Source organism: Rhyacophila brunnea, unplaced genomic scaffold (assembly GCF_057557595.1).
Source record: "Rhyacophila brunnea isolate RB1 unplaced genomic scaffold, BYU_Rbru_1.0 scaffold_4, whole genome shotgun sequence".
Taxonomy (NCBI): Eukaryota; Metazoa; Arthropoda; class Insecta; order Trichoptera; family Rhyacophilidae; genus Rhyacophila; species Rhyacophila brunnea.
Genome location: NW_028233068.1, coordinates 51,482,341 through 51,503,785, shown reverse-complemented (window position 1 = coordinate 51,503,785; position 21,445 = coordinate 51,482,341). Strand labels below are relative to the sequence as shown.

Below are 21,445 nucleotides of genomic sequence, written 5' to 3'. Positions count from 1 at the left end.
ACAGTTTTTTTTTTTTGCTTTATTATGCTTTGGCCATGGTCCCCACATCCCGAACCGGAGCCCCATGCCAGGATGTTTGGCGTGCCCCTTTACCTATCACTGAGGTTAAGGGCAGTATGATGTTCTACAGTAGTATTCCCCATATTATCACCAAATGATTTTCTGTAGAATCCCTGGGTTTGGCGAGGTAAAATGAATGGTATTCTGTGTATTTTTTGTAATTTTCAAATAAATCCACTTGAATTATTGAGTTGTTGGCTTATTATGAACCATTGATCGCGACCCCCTTTCATGGTAACATAGTACTCGTAACATGCGACCCCTCTACGTATTGGATAAATAGCCATTTATATTAGTCAGCAAACACACTACAGATAACTATAAAATAAAATTCCAAATGTGAATTATCATCAAATTTAGATAATTTATTATATCACATTAAATTGCATCACATACATACAAATATTATAAAATCTTGGGTCAAGTTGACGCTAAGGTACAGATTTGGATTTCGCGTTATACACATTTTTATTTATCTAAAAAATCAAAAAAATGAATTATTCAAAATCATTTGAATTTGTGCTGCACAAGAGAAAAACCAATAATCATAGGGTGAAAAACATAACCATAAAATAAAAATTAATAATAAGATGGTATCATTTCACAAATTCAAATTGTATGGTTATTTTATTAATATGTACCTTTTAGGTGGAGAATTTATATTAATAAGTTATAAAATAGTTGGGGTGCATCGAAAAGATTAACAGTAGGCATAATAACAGAATGATTTAAAAAACGCCAAATATAAAATTTAATACAGTTCTAAAATCTAAAAAGTTTTTATGAATAAACACGGCATAAAATGAGAATCTCGTAAAATGAGTAATTTTTCAATTATTAGTAAACAAAAAAAGGTAGCCATTGTTTAGTGGAAAAAAAATAAGCCCAAGCAGTACAGTGGTCATAATGCTATGTATTGTTTTTACATGCACTTCACAAGATAATTTTATTCATACAAAATATTATTTAGTAGTATGGGTGCCACTGGCACTGGAGACATATTTATAATTGCCGAAAAACTAATTAGATTTATTACAGTTCACACCTTCATCTGTCTTCTCCAATAGTATGTACATATCCCTGGTGTGGACGAATTATTTGTTTGCATGTACCTACTTACCTTAATAATTAAGGTACACCACACCGTACACCACACATGTAAATCATTCATTTAGGTACAACACCTATCGTCTTAATCATTTCTAAATACTTTTATTCATGATTTTATCAAGATACCGACTAAACAGATATTTTTCTTATCGATAGTCAAATTTCATTTTTCAAAGCAACAAACTCATTCCAAAATAATATATCAACTTGATTTTTTTTGTAATTGTCAAAATACAATATAATGTTAGTACACAAAATTTAATTTTATTTATTTTTCTAATATTATTATCTTGTAATTTACATTCAAATATAAAATGGTCTTAAAAACTCTCATCATAACAATACAACAGCTGTAAACATTAGTTGAACTAAGCTAGCTCTCAGTTCTGTGTGTTCTGAATTCAAGATAATTTGGCAACGTTGCATGAACGAACAAGTGTGTTGATCAAAATGATCAATGTAGAGACATTAAAAATAGATGATATTTTTTTGGGTATAAACATAATATTTATAGTTAAGTGATAGCTGACCATGTTTTAAATATAACGAAAAAGACAGCAAGTTGCTACCTCATCCATGTCATTATATATGACATGTGAAATAGTGATCGACGAAGGTCGTCTATTCACACATGAGCCGCTAAATGTGGTCGGATATAAATATATATATATATATTATTTATTTAATATACGTCAATTACTTGACGACGATAACAATTCCACATAAAATCGAAGATCAAATCAAAATTTATAAAAATTGCGCGATTTATATCAATGGAAATCAAATATATATATACAACGGGAAGATTCAAAATTACTAAAAGTACCTACTCCTAACTAAGTACCTACCGTAATTATTATCAAACATATAATAATTTATGTTCAATTTATTCCTAGTTTTGCCATATCTCAAATAAAGCATACTCGAAAAAATCGCTCAAACTAGCGCGCTTTCACAAGAATCAATGATAATTCTATTACGGTTTCGACTATTTTTCATTCTTATAATTTACCGGACACTTATAATTATAAGGCACACTCACAGAACAGATTAATAAATAGAATTTATATAGGCTATATTTTGACGAAGGGTTTGAATGTGTGGGTGTTTTACGAAAATGAACCACGCATTATAGACGTACAATAGTGTGTGTAATACACCAATATTAAATTAGCGTCAATGCATAAAACGAGACCAGTTGTCAGACTAAAAACAAGCGTATTCTTTATACGTGTTTAAGTTATCCCACATACTTCCACACTCGAGATCGGATTACTCCACACCCGTTAGGTATTTCAGTTCCCATTATTTCCGAGTTCCCTGGGCACACCGAAAGTGAACGGAATATTAAAAGAGTCACGATTGTCACCTGCTGGTAAAACCTTCAATTATACCTAAAACATAATCATTGAAAAAAGCAAAATTATTAACCAATGTTGCTGTTAGAGTAAGGCATTCAGTACATTTGCAAAAATTGCACAAGTGTATTAATGTTTAATTAAAAACAAAATGACACTATATATAAGAACTGCAAACTGTCGCCGTGTTACAATTAGTAATCCAACTACGCAACTTCAAATATTATAAGTAAGAGTGCGGAAGATAATTTGATATCATTATTGATTACAAGGAATTTTTGTACCAATTTCTTGATTTATATAGAGCACAGGGCGGGGTGTACGTGTGAATGATCGGAATCCTTAGGCGAAACGGGGTCTACATAAATCTGCGATAAATCAAATAGCATGCCTGGCCGCTATAAATAACCGAAGTAAATAAAATACAATATAGGCACAATATAGTGAATAATGAAAAGCGTTTATAAGCTAAAATTCTCAACATTGAATAAGATTAAGTGATACCAGACAAATGAGTATAAGTAGGTATATGGCAGCAACTGCATGCACCAGCCGTATTTTATTGATCTAATTCAAATAATTGCAAGGTGGTATTTTGTCATACAAACACATATACCTCTGACGAACACATTGTCGTCATCATCAGTGGTTTAACAACCCACGGCTAATCTTAACCTCCTCCAAGAACTTCCCTTATTCTTCGGGTATCTGCCACCGGCAGCTCCACAGTGCGAATTCTATAATTGAAACCACGCTCTCAATAATGATCCTATGTTACGTTTTGGGAGTTTTGAACTAAATATGCAACAATGATCTACACAGCATTGCCTCTGTTTTGGCATATTATTTTTTTTGATCTAGCAACATTAAACCACTTGTTTTCGATCCGTTATGTTGGCCTCCATACAATAATGATCTATCCATTTGTCAAAATGGAAGATGACACAAGAGTTTTTGTTAATCCTGCGGATGCAAAAAGACTTCACAGAGAAAAATCCACATGGAAAATTGGAAGAGGAATAAAAATAAATGACTAAGGAATTCAGGAGAGGCCTTTTAATTTTAAATAATTTCTTAACAAAATAATTTTATTTGATTATCTCAAAATGCCCAGATGTAACATAGATGATTATTGAGGGGAAGCTTCAATTATCAAGTTTTCTACGTCACAACGGTCGTTTCTGGAAGTAAAACCCTCCCCTGTATGTAATTTCCACGCACGCATAATTTAGTAAGTCAGTTAAGTGTATGTTCGATGTCGCGAGGAGTTTTATTAAAATTATGCCTATACCTTTGCAGAAGCATTATTTCGAATGTAAAGAAATATTGTGAGGAGAAACTGAAAAGAAAGCTTTTAATAATCCCTCTCAATAGTGCCAGAGATGGAGTATCTATTTGTATATCTCTTCATACAAAGCAGTTAAGCACATGTTTGAATCATATAAGAGGTATGTACCAGTTTCGAGAGGTGAAGGTAGGCTGTTAAGATTCGATATAAATAGTGCACACTAAACTTTGTCAGTCATACTTATTTGTTTTCGTTGAACTATGAATATAAATTGCAGATGGTGCTGGTAAGTTTTTTTTAATTCAATTAACCCCTGCCTAAACAAAACCATAATATTTTAGATATGCTATGGGCTATCCGTCAAAATAGTGCACATTTTTTCAGTAATATTTATTTGTTTTCGTTGAGATAAGACTATATTATATCAGATGGTGTTGGTGAGTTTTTTTTAATTTATTCAAGCCCTGCCTTCGCCGAGCCATAATCTATTAAAATATCTAAAATTATGTATGGTTTAATTTTAGATATTTCATAGATAAACGAATATTTTTTTTCTCTATTATTTACTATGGCTTGGATTGGACACGGTTTAATTGTATTTTAAAAACTAACAAACACTATCTACAGCCTACACAATTGAATCTTGGTTCGATAAAAAGAAATAAGTTTGACTAACAAAGTTTAGTGTGCAGTGTTTATGTCGGATTTTAACTGCCTACCTCCACCCTACGCCACTGCTACGTAGTGATGTGAAAATTGCTACTAAAGTCCGAGGCACATTGAGGTGCATGTCACGGTGCTTGTCGCCTGCAGGCTGTCACGGGCTGCCGTACTTGTCGCCTGCTGTCACGGGCTGCCGCTACGGGGAAAAAGTGTGTAATGTCGTTGTTCTTGGTGTTTAAAATCTTATCAGACTGATGCTCCTATCCCGTAGCACATTTTGAATCTTCAAACGATCATTGTCAAACATTGTTGAACAGTGTAATCATTAAAACAAGAATGAACGCACTTCACGTTGAACTTCACTGCATCGGCACCTACATTATTCAATGCACGGCAATTTAACGTTTTTATCATATTCCACATGCCAACACTTTTCGTCTGTCACGTGAAACTGTCAGACTGACGATCTTTTTTGTTTTTAGCAGTTGGCACTATGTATTTTCTATGAGAATGTTGTCTATTATCTATGGTCTCCAGGTTGTGTTCTATTATCTATGAATGTCATGCCATATGTATTTTAACGTACGCACACGTAGAAACTGTTGAAATTAATTGAAATTAGCATGAATAATTAATAATAATTCAAATTACTAATACATTATAGTAGGCACTCTTCATCAGTGTCATTATTCAGTGAATTTACGAGATGGTACACGTTTAAAATATTCTGCAAAATGACGAAACCATAGACACTTTCATCGCCGTGAGTTCACGTAATGGTCCGCGACATGCACCTCAATGTGGGTGGGCCTTAACTAAATTTATTTAATTATATGCCACTTGTACTCATTTATTTGTCAGTAGATACATCAATTATCCGCTTCGAAAAACGTAGTTCTATAAATGCACAAAACGTTCCGACAACACGAAAGCTTTCAAAATATTTTTTCAAAGACAACATTCAGTTTGGTATATTAATTACATGACGCGTTACATCGTATCTGTACCACAATTCGTGCCTTATCAATTTATCGCACTCTATCTACACACTTACCTGAAACTAGTTTCATAATTACCCCTAGAAGCAAAAGAAAATTATCTAAAGCAGTTCTATTAAGTTGTAGATATACCTACCTGTCAGTGTGACCCACATACAAACTGACAATTAGGTAATAATGGCTCTATTAGTACGAAGGTACATTTATATATTATATTAGCCACGGAACAACGTAAATACCGTGAATAACTTGTGCTTGCCCAATGTTCCGATACGGGAGGGTGATTGATGTAAATAAGTATCCACATATATTATATAGGTAAATATGTTAAATCCACAGAACAGATCAATACGATATAAATGTGGAAGCCAGTCACCATGGACGAAGGGTTTGAAGCTGGGTTCGCTTTATTACTTTATGACGGTCAGGCCTGTTCCCAATATTGAATGCGCGTTTTGTTTACGTGACAAAATTTAATGCATGATATAGCTAGGGGTAGTCAACCTGGTCCTTACCACCTACTAGTGGGCGTTCCAGCTTCCATGGTGGGCAGTAGGGGTATTAAAAACTACTTTAAAAGATACTTCCCTACTTTATAAATCCATTTCTGTGGAACCGGTGGGCGATAAGAAAATTTTACTTCTACCAGAGATAGAAAATTGGGCGGTAGGTATAACAAGGTTGACTACCCCTGATATAGACGAAGGTAACTGTTGAAAATTATATATTCTTAACACGTGTTTAAATCTATGTTATATCTCCCCACACTCGAGATTTAAAACTCGTTCCTTGACTTGAGCTTGTTCTAGCTTCTGCTTTAGCCTAGTTCCTTGACTTGAAAACTTGAGCCTCATTCAGAAAGCAACCCCCACTTTTTATTATTGTTGTGTTCCCTGGTTAAATCATATTATTTGTTTAAACTTACGATCATAGTTAGTTGTAACAATATATGCACCCTAGGGAAGGATTTAAAAAAACGTCATATTTATAGTTAAGGCAAAAAACTAAATTATGTACTTTTACTCGTTCACCATTTGCGTATTTATTTGGTCAGTGGTTTTTAAAGTTTTAAGTTACGGTGCCTTACATCTAAAGATTTTTTCAAAAAACCCTAAAAGTACAATATCGTAAAATAACAACATGTAGTTAAATACAAGTAAAACGTGTTTAGACGAAGGTGCAGACGCATAATACCAGACATCCACACCAACTACGTAAAGCAGAAACGCCAAGTGTCATGACCAGGAAGAATTGGACTGTCTCCCAGAAAAGAAAGTCACACCCAAAAGTGAAAAGAGAGACTCGACAATGCCTAGATGCAGTGTCTTGATGTAGGACAATGAAATTTTGAATAGGTGGGGCTCTTCACCTCCACTGCGATGTTTTAGAGAGAAATGACATGATTCCAGACACAGTCGGTAGGTACCTAGTAAGAGCAGATAGAATGATGAATAAGTATGCCGAACTAGTAGTAGAACAGAATAAGAGTGCATATCAGTGGCGAAGGGTGGAGGTAGACTGTTAAGATTTGATATAAATAATCCACATTATACTTTGTCAGTCATACGTATTTGTTTTTATTGAACTAAGACTACAATTTACAGATGGAGTTGGTCAATGAAAAAAAATCAATTAAACCCTGCCTAAACCAAACCATAATAGTTATCGTATGCTTTGGGCAATCCGACAAAATTATGCACACTTTTTCATTCATACTTATTTGTTTTCGTTGAATTCAGAATACATAATAATATTACACATGTTGTTGGTCAGTTTTTTTAAATTCATTATCCCTTGCTTAAGCCAAGCCATAATATATAAAAATATAATTCTATCTATAAAATATAATAATTATGTATGATTTAATGTCATAATTATAGATATTTTAGAGATAGACGAGTATTTTTTTACTATTATCTATTATGGCATGGTTTTCGCAGGGTACAATTGAAATATAAAAACTTACTAGTATTATTTCAATGAAAACAAATACGTATGACTGACAAAGTTTAATGTGCACTATTTATTTCGGATATTAACAGCCTACCTCCAATCTTCGCCACTGGTGCATATGGAGTGAATTGCAGCAAATAAAGTTACGCCCAGCATATGTCAGTCAACTGACCCCCTTGCCTTCTGCATGATAGTTTGATTGTCGTCAAAATCAAATTACACAAAATGAAATCCACGTATTTATCAATACAAATTATCATACTATTATTATTATTATATGGTTGGGAAAACAGCAAGTGTGCCGGTCCAATGCTTCATCGGCCCACATAATAATAGCATACAAAAATATATAACGAGAAAAATGAGATAACCTTTCCCACTTTTTGAAACTTGGCGAGTGAATAATGGGCAAAGTTGCGAGGAAAGTTCTGTCAGATTAAAAGTTCAGTCGCTGTATGAAATGGAGATGCATTAAAACATTCCGAGGACTTTGTTAGCTTGCATAATTGAGACAAATGATACGGAGGAAAGTATTCCTAATTTTATTTTCAAATAAAGTTACAACATTATATAGTATTATGAAGACCGAGATAAAATTGTAAATTAGTTAAAATAGTGACAGTAATTAAAATAAAACACAATAATATATTACATGTATAAATTATAATATACTGCACCTATAAATATAAATAAAACAGGCCCAGAACCATATAATATTCGAAAAATCAATCGAATTAGGTTTGAACTTACACCTTCACATTCCGTATGAAAACTCAATCAAGGCTACAGATCTTAGATACATTACGATATTTCCTAACAAAAACGCATCTGAAGTACCCCAACATATTTTGTAATTTTAAGAATTTTTTAATGTTCCAACCCATGCATATACCTACATAATATGGAGATAACCTACTTATGATTAAAAATAGTATACGTATTTAATAAAGATCACTACTGGTTTCGTCGGCCTAGAAGGACACCCCAATTGATAAAAAAAATACATTTTCACACTTTTAATATAACAATTACACAATTATTCACCCAAAACATAAAACAGCAATTTAAATAATTGTCATAATTCAATTAAATATTCTTAACCTCATAAAAACCAAAGTACTTTAGGATATATAAAAAAACCTGCTACGTGAATCTAACCAGTCCTAATCTATAGAAAATGGTGTATGTATAATAAACATCTAATATACTCGTATATTATATTATAATAGTGTTATATTTTAAGTAATACATTTTCTCCGCCAATAATTATTGACAGTTGAAACCAGAGGGTTGGAGCGGACTCTTTTTTGAGTTGCTCCACTCCGGGACCTAATACTTGTTCCAGCTCCGCTCCCGCCAAAATATTTTAATAATATGTATACAAATGTATGAAATAAAGTTTATTATTCGTCCTTTTCATTATTAACTATAAACAAAATTACCCACAGTACATCGTCTTTCATTATCTGCATATTCTGTCAAAAAAGTTAGGTTATTTATCTATCACTCGGCAGTGTTGCCGTATTTCAAATAACTCCATTGTTCCAAAGTGTCAAATATTGGATTTTAGGACGAAAATTTAATAATAAAAAAACATCCGGAGCACTGTACATTTTCGGTGCTCCGGGTAAAACCACATTGTTCATCTGCTCCGTGCTCCTGCTCCGAGCTCCACTCCAACGCTCTGGTTGAAACAGTGTACAAAATAATACATATACCTATGGTATTTTTACACACGAATTTTGAATAGGAGTATATTTCAAACATGCATGTCTAAATGAAAATTGAATTTTAATCACTAAATCAATACTGATTATATGTATATATAGAATCTATTCAAAATGTATTTTATCAGTGTATCAATCAATGTTCTATATTCCATGTGTGTACGTAGGTGTACGCTTGATAAAATCTTTCAAAGAGTTGACATATTTTCATTTACAAAGAGTTACGCATAGAGTTTGGACTTCACTAGATAAATTTATACGACCCGTCTGTTTATATTTATAACACTATATGGCTATCCTAGAACGTTTTTAGTGTGAGCGAATTTATACACGCAGCATATTCAAGGCCACACTTTCCCAACCTTGTTCGTGTCATGGCCCCGATAAATTGTAAAGGGCCTTTTTAATAGGCAAAGAAAACGCAGAGAAAATAGATTTTTCAGTATACTATAATTCAATATAATTCTAATTTAAGACTTATTTAATGCGATTGTTGAAATTGTAACTCGTTGACCAGCTTCAAAATTCGCGGTTCAGTTTTCGTTAATCTGTGATAGATGTTAGTTTGCGTTCTAACGTATGTGCATTGGATGTGTAACAACTTTTAAAATAAACCGATGCAGTTGGAATTTTGTTAGATCAGTAGGGCCCGGATTTATATGCTAGGACATGTTTTGTTAGGGTGTATGCACAGCTATGAGAGTTGCACAGAAATCTGTTTTGAAAGTCACAGAATCCAAAAATAAAATTTTATTGTGCATATAAATGCATATTTGAGACATTGGTGCATATTTCATAAATGAATGCATATTTTAGAGCTTTTGAATTTATAATTTTAGTTTTTTTTTAATTATTTTACCGAAATATAACTAAGTTAGAAAGGTAGATAGTTTCGATGCACTTGCCATCTCCGAGCTGTGGATTTGTCTGAAAAGGTGAAATCAACTCGGGCAGTTTTATTTAATGTTTACCCAATCACCTCTGTGGACGTTGAGAGGTCGTTTTCCGCATATAAACAAAATACTGACAGATACCTATGCGGAAAAATTTAATGCCAGAGCATATTGAAAAAAAAATTGTAGGTAATTTTTTTTTCGGGCAAAAAACAGAAAATAGTATTTAGGAATAGTTAAGTGTGTTGTTTTTGTTTTTTAAGTTATCTTGGTTTACATTGCATTTATTATTCAATTATTTGTACTTGTGAAAAAGCTATTTTAAAAATTTCAATAATTGATTAACTTTATATTCATTGTTTGTGTTTTTTGTTCTTCTATCGTATTATGTTTGAAAATTATTAACTACTTGTTCGATTTTTTGTCAGTAATATTGGGTAAATTGGGTATTTACAATTTTTCCCACAAAAAATGTCAATTTTGTAACTGCATATTTCTTCGGTTTTAGTGCATATTTTATTGATTTTAAGTGCATACGTGCATGCATATAATCATGTTTTTTGTTGAATCCCAACACTAACTCAGAATGTCAATTTTGATGGTTAGACCTTATCATACTAGGCCACGAGGGGTGCTATTTGCTACAAAACCAATATTGTTTTTTATCTTCACTGTTTCAGCCGGCGACTCCAATCGGGTCGCAACCCATAGATTGGAAACCCGTGTTCTAGGTAGTATTGAACGACAAATTCATACTAAGTAACTGTCTGCAACACTTAATGGCTATTACAGAACGTTTTTTGTATGGTTGAATCTATTCACACAGCATATTATTCTAGACATCATTCAACATGCCGGCTTTAACCTTTTACACTTTCATTTAATTAGACTGTTTATAGAAGAAGGTGTTCATTAAGGCCATGCATTAGTTGAGGCACGGTCAAAAAGATCGTTGCTAGGCGATGTGCGGATTGCGGGTTGCGGGTGCAAAAGACGCCTGTCAAACGAAATATTATTTCTCATATAAATCCAACATACGTCCATTTTATGTTCTGTTTATTATTCTATTAGTAACAATAATAATATATTCATTGACATGTTTTCTTTTTAAAGTAAATGGGTAACGTTTTTAGTCATCTTTACACGATTTTAGAATTAATTGGCCCGTCGCCATCACGCAGCAAAGTGACGTATGTCTAACTCGACGTTCTCTCAATGAATGCGAAGCGAGTACAAAATTTCGTCGCGCGTACAGTTGAAAATTATTTGGCGTTTCACTGATGCGTCACCTTAACATATTTGGAGCATTAAGAAGTATTTTTTTTTAACTATCTATTTAGTTTAAAAACAGAACTATACCTAATCTATCAACAACGCTATATTTTTAAGTCGTTGGCAGAGTATACGCTTCATAACTTTGCACTCCAGCTCTAGGATGAAAATGATTTTAAATATTCTAAAAATATTTTTTTATATATAAGTACCCAGTATCTATTTATTTATTACTACATATTTTAATACAAGTGAATAATCATTCGATCTAATTTTATGCGAGGTAATTACGTAAAGAGGCGTATCAATCACTATAGCAAAAAGTGCAAAGTTATAAAACATAATATAGTCTATACATACTTTCGTTTTCTCTGATATCACTACTACTACTACTCCATCCTGTCACGTCCCAGCGTTGGGACATAGGGCAAGTACAAAGCAACGCCACTTCCCTCGGTCCATAGCCACGTCTCGCGCCTCTCGCCATGTGAGACCTGCGGCGCGTATTATACATCGCTTTTGTAACACTGAAAATGAACACGTAATAGTTTTTGTTTCCGTGACATTTCATGCAGATAACATTATCAATATCTACCCATATAACAATTTGTGACATTTAGCTAACACATGATCTCGTTTGAATAAGTAAATATGCTCTCTAAAACGTGTCCCTAGAATAGCCAGCCATGTCTAAATCGAGAGACATCTAATGCCAGTACTAGAAAATAATAGAAATCTTTGACAAGGATTGGAATAACAGAGTAAAGTAGATGAGCATAGAGTAGTCTATCAGCAGCTATGTTTTCATATTATTACGTACAGGATGTTTACAAAGAAATCATCATAACAATTAAAGCACTCCGCGTATTCGGCCTAGGACTTGGAAGTGTTTATTTGATCGAAAGTTAATCGACTACGTTAACACCCGGGAACAAGATACAAAAAAAAACATTTCGATCGGTGTCAAAAAACGATTGTGAAACATATCTATTCAGTACATACTTGGTATATAATATAGAGTATAGACATATTAAATATAATAACGAGTTACCTATTAAACACAATACTTCAATAATCAGCGTTGCCATCTTTTGCTATACCTACTGATTATTTTACAAGGGAATAAAAACTTCAATTATTCTTCAAAATTATTATTCACTTTATATTTCCATATTTGGGTAAAATTATAGCGGTGACGAAGAGTGGAGGTAGGCTGTTCCGCCATAAATAGTTCACACCACAGAACAGATAATAAATAGAATACCGATAGGCCATATTCAATACGCCGCATGGTGAAGCAGGATATTGAATGTGTGAAGGTCCTACGAAAATGAAGCACGCATTATGCACGTGCAATGGTGTGTGTAATACACCAACATTAAATGAGCGTAAATGCCATAAACCGAGAGCAGTTTTCAGTATTCGACGTAAAACGTATTATTGACACGTGTGTAAGTTTAACCCGGATTGTTCCTTACTCGAGTCGGTTACCTGCTATCGCCTTACCCGTTATGTATTTCAGTTCCCATTATTTCTGAGTTCCCTGGTTCACACTAATCCTTGTCAGTCAAACGTATTTATTTTTATTGAACTAAAACTACAATGTGTAGACTGTAGATAGTGTTTATTAGTTTTTAACATTCAATTAAATTCTGTCTAATACAGGCCATAATAGATATTAGTCAAAACATCTTCATTTATCTACAAAATATTTTATATCGATTATGGTTTGAATAGGCCTTAATAAATAAAAAAAAAACTAACCAACAACATCATCATCTGTAATAATGTATTCTTAATTCAACGAAAACAAATAAGTAGACTGAAAAAGTGTGCACTATCTTTGTCGTTTCGCCTATAACCTACCTAAACTATTATGGTTTGGTTTAGGCAGGGTTTAATTGAATTTTAAAAATAACCAACACCATCCGCATAGTGTATGCTTAGTTCAATGGAAACAAATAAATTACTGATAAATTTAGTAGTGTGCACTATTTATGTCGAATATTAACAGCGTACTTCCACCCCTCGCCAATGAATTATAGTATTTATTTGTTGTGGAATCAAAGTTATAGTAAGTAGTGTACTATACATATAGTACGGTTGGCAACACTATTACATATTATATTATGTAGACCTAATGAGTATGACATCGCATTAATAATAAATGTTACATCGATTCCAGTATTCGGACATAATATTATTGTATGTGCATAGATTGTGACTAGGGTTTGCAATACCGAATGAAAATGTCAATACCGGTTTTTCGGTAAGAGTAGGTGCTTATCAATAAAAATATAGCTATTAAAATCTTTAAAAATATTATTTTATAGCAAAAACCTACACACCTACATTTATTATGTTGACATTTAAAAATATGTATTGATCATAATTGTAGAACTAGTGATTTTTTACATATAATTTTAATATATTGATAATTTTAACCGAAGCCTCAAAAGTTCATCAAGTGCAAATAAGTCCGGCTGCAGGAAAAGCTTCTTAAATTCAACGCTTGTACAGTCATCAATAATTATTATAGAATAATTGAACATTTTTGGCACGGATGTTTTCTATTTCGAAATAATATTATGATAATTCATCGCGACAATTACTTTCATATATATATTTGATTAAATTTGTTTTATTAATTTTTCACCTCAGGATTCACTCAATATATTTGCATTTTAGCAGCACATAACTTATAATTCATTTTCAAAAACGTAAACGAGTGTGCTTTTTAATACCGAAAATTTCGGTATTTTGGATTTTTAAAACCGGTATTTCGGTATTGATAAATACTGGAATACCGGTATGGCAATCCCTAATTGTGACTTCCATATTTCGGCCGATACATCAGTCACCGTATATCGTGTGAAACGGCGAGGCAAGATTACACCTACATTAAAATAAGGGGATGATTTCTTTTATTTTTTTAACTGTCAATTCATGGTGGAACTGCATTGTATTGTTGTTTTTATTTAATAAAACGCAATTTTTTTATAGTACTTATTCCACTGAGGCGGACGAAACCGGTCCTAATATATTAATTAAAGTGAAATAAGCACTATAAAAAAAATTGCGTTTTATTAAATAAAAACAACAATACGGGGATGATTTTCAGTTTCTTCAGATCTTAAATTACCACCATGAAATACAACGAATAGGAGAACAGGTAGAACACGTAATGCCTACATAGACTGTGGTGAAATAAAACTAAAAACTGACCTGCATACTGCTCACATGATACAATACACAATACTATAATTGTTACAATAGGTCCATACATAACTAGAAAACACATTTTTTATCATAGAAATCATATAGAAATCACAAACAACACGTTGTTTTTGCATATTCATTCTCTACACAAGGCTGCTTGCTATCGGCGGCTATCGAGTGTAGTTTATCATATTTATGTATCGTAGTATATTCTTGGGTTTTCACCGTGTCTCCTTCTTCCTTCTTTACTCGACGTTTCGGGCTCGTTGCAGAGGCCATTATCTCTTGATAATGGCCTCTGCAACGAGCCCGAAACGTCGAGTAAAGAAGGAAGAAGGAGACACGGTGAAAACCCAAGAATATACTACGATAAAAAACAACCGTGAAAGCCTCAAACATTATATATTTATGTATTGTGGTATTACAAAAAGTAAGCCGTCTTAACTGTCTATCTCGCTCAAAAATTTTAACTCAACCAAGAGAGGTGACGTTAAAACATAGCACTTTTTGTAACAATTATAATACCTCAATACATAAATATGATAAACTACCCTCGGTAGCCGCCGATAGCAGCCTTATGTATAAATTAGAGATGCATAAAAACGACGCCGGGCGGGATCGGCTTCCGCTTCCAATCTGCTTTAGCAATTGAATCAGTGAAATTAACTTGTAGTCAAAAGCAAATGAAAGGCTTCATAAAATACATTTATATTGGGCAACCGGCTTTTGTGGTTTAAAACAAGATACCTACCAATAATAGGTACTTGACTTGATTCCTAATGAACAAAAATTATTCTCTGCGTTGTAGCAAAAAGGGTAAGTTGATTGATTACTCGCAATAACTACAGAATCATTGATTACTGTCACACGAATAATCAGTTCCGAAAGAATTTGTAAAATACCTATTGCGGGAATTCACAATCCGTCGAAACGGACAAATAGAGCGATGTCATTTCTCATCTAACGGTGTGGGAGCGATGCGCTGGATATCAAACTGACACGATATCCATCACTCCATCGCCACGCGCCATAGACCGCGTCTAAATAGACACATCGTGATTACTGATTACCGGGCTTTGAAGAGTAATCCCCGTAATGATATATAGTCTAACTAAATCACCCTACTAATTCGGCCCCCTCGCCCGACTCGCCAAATGTAATAATGTCAAATGTGTTATAGTCGTTCGATAGGAATATATCGAGAAAATTAAACAAGGTGTGATTGGTGGAATATATGACAATTTCAGTATTTTCAGTATTCTATTTACTTTCACGAGATACCTGCTGAGAATGCCTGGGACGAAACGATGAGCGGTATCTGTTTATTATCAGGAAGTAGTGTAGGACGGATCCAGGAATCATACAACGTCTAACGGTGAACAGTGTAATAGAAAATTATAAAAAAATAGTGTAGAAACTTACAATATCTTGAGCATCATAGGTTGAGATATGTAGATATATAGGTACAGACCGAGCACGCGTTAAAATCCGACAACAAGCCGAATCCGAATGACCCAGGAATCGAAACTTAAAATCAACTACTTTCGCAACTTAAAGTGGCACGGCCTCGTATCTTTGGCTTGCCTTCCCGGAACTGGACAACCTGGACAGTCTAGGCGGGTCATTTTTGTTAATTCTTGATACTACCTACCTGTTAAACTAACTAATACACAGGTGGATATCAAATAATCATATTCATCGCTTGATGTGTTTTTATTGCCGAACGACTCTCCAACGAGTTTTATCTGCAACCTGCAACTGAAGAAGTTTTACGAACATTTTATAACACTATAAACGTTCCAACTTCTTTACTGTGGTTGTATTGGTAGCAGTGTATAAAATAATATTCTGTACGTTGGCGCATTAACAGATCGCGGCTATAAACTGTCGTTAGCACTCAGACACATAGATCAATTTGGTTGAATCAGTGTCTTGTACATCACAAGCATTTAATAATAATAAAAAATGCATTTTCAGCTTCAGTTTCATATATTTAGGCTCCACCTGTATACAGAAAGTCTTCTTCAACGCAGTTGGTCTCCACAAACTGTATACGAGGATCTACACCTAGCAGTGGCTATGGATGGAGGTATGCTATTAAGATCCGCCATAAATAGTGCATACTAAACTTTGTCAGTCATACATATTTGTTTTCATTGAAATAAGACTACATTTTACAGATGATGTTGGTTATTTTTTTTTAATTCAAAGAAACGCTGCGAAAACCAAGCTATAATAGATAGTCAAAAAATACTCGTCCATCTATGAAATATTTAAAATTATGCAATTAAAATATACATAACTTTGGATACCTTTATAGATAAAATATGTTTGTATCTATTATAGTTAGGTTTAGGCAGAACTTAATGAATGAACCAACAATATGTGCAACAAACGCCATCTATAAATTGTAGTGTTAGTTCAATAAAAACAAACACGTATGACTAACAAAGTTTAATGTGCACTATTTATAGCGAATCTTAACAGCCTACCTCCACCCTTCGCTACTGACACCTAGTATCTACTCGGTTCTTCAGAATTCAATACGATTACAAACGACGAGCCTCCGTTTAATTTACTACATTGATTAGTGTAGACCTGCATAACTTATTCTGTTGAACACTATACCAGATACTATTCCTCACATGCCAAATTCGGCAGAGGTGTGTTTTGGCAAACATCGCGTATTATAAGAAGCAAAACATTAGGCACGTAAATCAATGTCCATTAAGGTAAGCAAACCACACGCGAGCACACCGAGACAACGCAGGCAGGGCAGGTCCATTCCACGTCAAATAAATAGCTGGCGCGTGTGCCTTAAATCCGGAAGCCACCGGACATCTTTACTATTTGCACGAAATTAAGTTTTAGTTACTTTGCTGCAAGAAAAATAGAATGGGTAACTAACTAACTAAATTTGGGGTAAGTTAAACGGTCGGCTGACATTAGGGTTTTTAAATATTCGAATCGCGGGATTTTGAGATTACTTTTTAGAATTTAAAAAGTAGATACCTACATAATATTAAAAAAATCTGTAAAATCATTTGATGCTTTTAATCAAAAAAGAGTGACCAAAGCGTGAAAGAAAGCAACCGTTTATAAATACAAATATACTGAAATAAATATGACCAATTTACTGAATAATTAGTCTTGTATTTTTGCATAAAAAAGTGGACTTTGAATTTATCATGTATTATCTCAATCTTAGGATGGTGATTTGTGTGATTTTTTTTAAATGCCTACGTTATCGTAATGCGGGTAGGTTAATGCCTAATAAGGTTTTCAATCTCGTACAATCAGAAAATATACGTTTTTGTTAAATAAATAACTGTAATTTTAAGAAAGCGCTCGATTTATAAATAAAAAATATATTGAAATTTCAGAAAAAATACAATTGATCTTCAAACATTACGGGAATTAACTACTGGGTCATAAATAATACACATAACTATCTTCGTATAAACTAAAATTAAGTGCTACTAAAAGTTGGATTTTTATATGTATTTTTGTTTGGTTGAATTCGTGAAAAGGCAAAAACTTTCGTTAATATACCGACATGGTTCGTTTCTTGAGATTTAAAATTAAAGAATATATTTTTCTCAACAATTCGAGAATGGTTTATTGATTTCTCGAGAAATATCTCTATTTCTCATCCAGCACAAAGTTTGCCACCGAATTTAATTGATTGCATTAGTTATCAAAGTCGAGACCTATTTTGGTAGCATGTCTTGTCCAAAAAACACATTCTTCGCACCTGATAACACGTTGTAAGTGCTACTTAATACAGTTTGAAGATGAAATCAAAATATAAAATAAATCCAAGTAGCTATAATGAAACTATGTAGATACCTATTACACATTTGTGATAAGCTGATAAGTGGTAACTACGGTGAGCATCCGTCCTTAATTGAGCATGATGTCCTGTAGATTAGTTTTATTCTGAAAAATCCGGTATTGTCGTTTTCAAAATAGTACGTAGGTCAAGGCCTGAACAAAAACGAACCATAAGGGCAAGTGAGTAAGCATTCGGCACGCTTATATCTCAGCTCTGTGCGTTAGAGTAAGATAGAAATTATACTTTTATTTTCTTTTATTTTGTTAACTGTCAATTCATGGTGGAACTGCATTGTATTGTTGTTTAATTTAATAAAAAGCGAATTTTTTGTAGTACTTATTCCACTTTTAATCATGAAATTTCATTTTAATGATTAAAAGTGGAATAAGTACTACAAAAATTTGCGTTTTATTAAATAAAACAACAATAGAATTTATACGGCTGAATTAAATATTTTTTGTAAGCGTAACCGGCACGTGTTGCTGAAATTTATTGTTTTTATGTTAAATATAAAATTAGTGGTAATTATTTTTAGTGATTTTAGTGGAACATAATATGGTTAACTATGTTGTGTTTAAATTTGGTAGCCATACTGAGAAGCAAAACGATGGTAAAACGTTTCATAGTTAAGTTGATAATAATTAAATCGAGGTTCTATTGTGCGTTATACGCAAGAAACACGGCTTCATTTTGCCGAAAAATATACGCTCCCTATATGTATCATTACTCTGAGACGTGGGTTCATTCTTACGTAACTCGAAAAAACAGCCGGTGGCCAGATTTCAGTTTTTTTCTTGTTGTTGCGAGAAAAGTGTATGTTTTATAGGAAAATGTAGGACGGAAAAAATATGAAAGATCTAAAAACAAAACAAAAAACTCAAGAATATGTCCCTTGTAACCCTGCCGTAGTGATACAAACAAAATAACGGGTGCAAATAAAATAGACAAAATATAAAAGTTTGGGGGCAGTGTGTATGTCAGTCTGTAGTTGGCTTTAGTTTTGCAGCAGCCGCAGTACGCGGGCGTACAATGAAATGGACTAATGAAAGCCTATCACTATCGCGCCATTGGCCGTACTCTGTGTTGAATAGCGAGCCGGGCAGGTAAATGCTGAAAAGCTGTAAGACAGTAATAATTTGAATGCCTTGTAAAGAGGAAGCTAAATATAGACGGAACCTTGTGCCACAATCGATATCAACACTCCACAGTCGACGGAGGTAGGTATGTGTGTCTGTAGTCTGTACCTACATCCACAATGGTTATTGAATGTATAGGCGAAGGACGAGAAGCTATTCTAAACGACCACCGGAAGACTATTCGCGGTATCCGAATGTACGAACTACCTATTATACCGCGGCCCGGATAAAATTTTATGTAAGAAGTTTAGTAAAATTGCAGTACTAAGTGGGAAACGACGTTTTCGCATTTCAAGCGAAATGGTTGGTGTTAAGTGAGCAATTTCTTTTTTCCATTGTATTGTATTTTCAAATTAAAACAATATGCCAATTTTTAGTAGTCAATTAACCCAATATTGCAATACTCAAGCAATATCGGCATTTATATTTTTTATCACTTGAATTATTCGATTTTAGTTGGTCACGTTCAACTATAAGTTTTAAGGCTATACCTCAGTTGAGGCATGGTCTAAAAAAAAGATCGTGGCTAGGCGATGCGCGGATTGTGCAAATGAGGCGTGCCGAACGAAATATTATATTTTGTCATATAAATCCAACATGCTTCCATTTAATGTTCTGTTTATTGTTATATTTGTAACAATGATAATATATTCATTGACATGTTTTCTTTTTCAAGTAAATGGGTAACGTTTTTTAGTCATCTTTACACGATTTAAGATTTAATACCCCCGTCGCCATCACGAAACAAATTGACACGTGTTCAGAGCTCGACTTTCGCTCTCCGATTGCCAGCGAGTCCAAAATTTCGTCGTACCTATATAGTTGAAAATTATTTGCCGTTTCACTGAAGTACCGTCTTAATAATAAGTGTTCAAGACATAGCAGAATGAATAAAATAGTTTAGGCTTCACTGTCCGTCCATCTACTAAAATGTAACTTGCGGATATTTTACATTAACCAAAAGTAGCAACATAACATAATATGTATCCACTTTAAAAACCTAAGTTGCAAATTCGCATTGAAATAATATTATGATTCATAAACTACCTTATTTTTTTATTCAACGAATAAGACACAAGATTTGAGAATGTAACATTCTATATACTTACTAAATATACATATGTAATTTGAAAACATCTCATGCATCACATCGACACTAGAAAAAAACATTTCGTAGAAAAAAATACGACACCCGACGGGACTTGAACTTGTACCTATCTGCTGGATTCGCGCCAGTATGCTTTCCCAATAATTAAGCTACGAGCATCTCATTAAATTGCGACGATTTTAACTAGTAGTTGTTACATAAAATGTTTATCGAATTGCGTTATAATGTTGGCTATCAGTTTTATTATATTAACTTAAGGTTCACAATTAATGCAAGTAGATAAATATACAATGTTAGATACTATTTTGATACATCTAAGTTTCATGTTATTTTACCACTAGTTAACCAAGTGGGTTACAGTCATTATGAGTTGCGAGTCAAGAAAAATTTTCCATTAATTTTAATTCGTAAATTTTTGTAGAAATGTGGTCATTGTCACTTCCCAATGCCCTTTCTTATGATTATAATAATTATCTAATTCTTCTCCCTTAGCCCGTTCTCTACTATCATCTTGAAAATGTTGACAAAATCCAGCCCACGACTACTTATAGTGGTCATATAGATTTGTTTGTTAAGTCAAAATGTACATGTTAGTGTGACAAAGTGAACGATTATGCTGTTGTATATTATGTGAATTCGCCGCGAAAAAAACTGACATGCGAATTAAAATAAAATCTATTTCGCAACATTAAAAAGTACATACATAATGAAATTGTGTTACGGAAAAGAGGATCCATTGTGTTAATTTTGGTGAAGAAAATTGGCGCATGGTATGCAACAGGTTGGCCACCTCTGACCCATAGCGTCGTGGGTCCCAGGTTCAAA

The 21,445-nt window shown here is 33.5% G+C and overlaps 1 protein-coding gene across 13 annotated transcripts in view; it reads right to left on the bottom strand.

Moving 5' to 3' along the window:
- PMCA (plasma membrane calcium-transporting ATPase 3) overlaps window positions 1-21,445 on the bottom strand; it is a 398,702-nt gene that overhangs the window by 290,490 nt on the left and 86,767 nt on the right. The gene's annotated exons all lie outside the window — the stretch shown is intronic.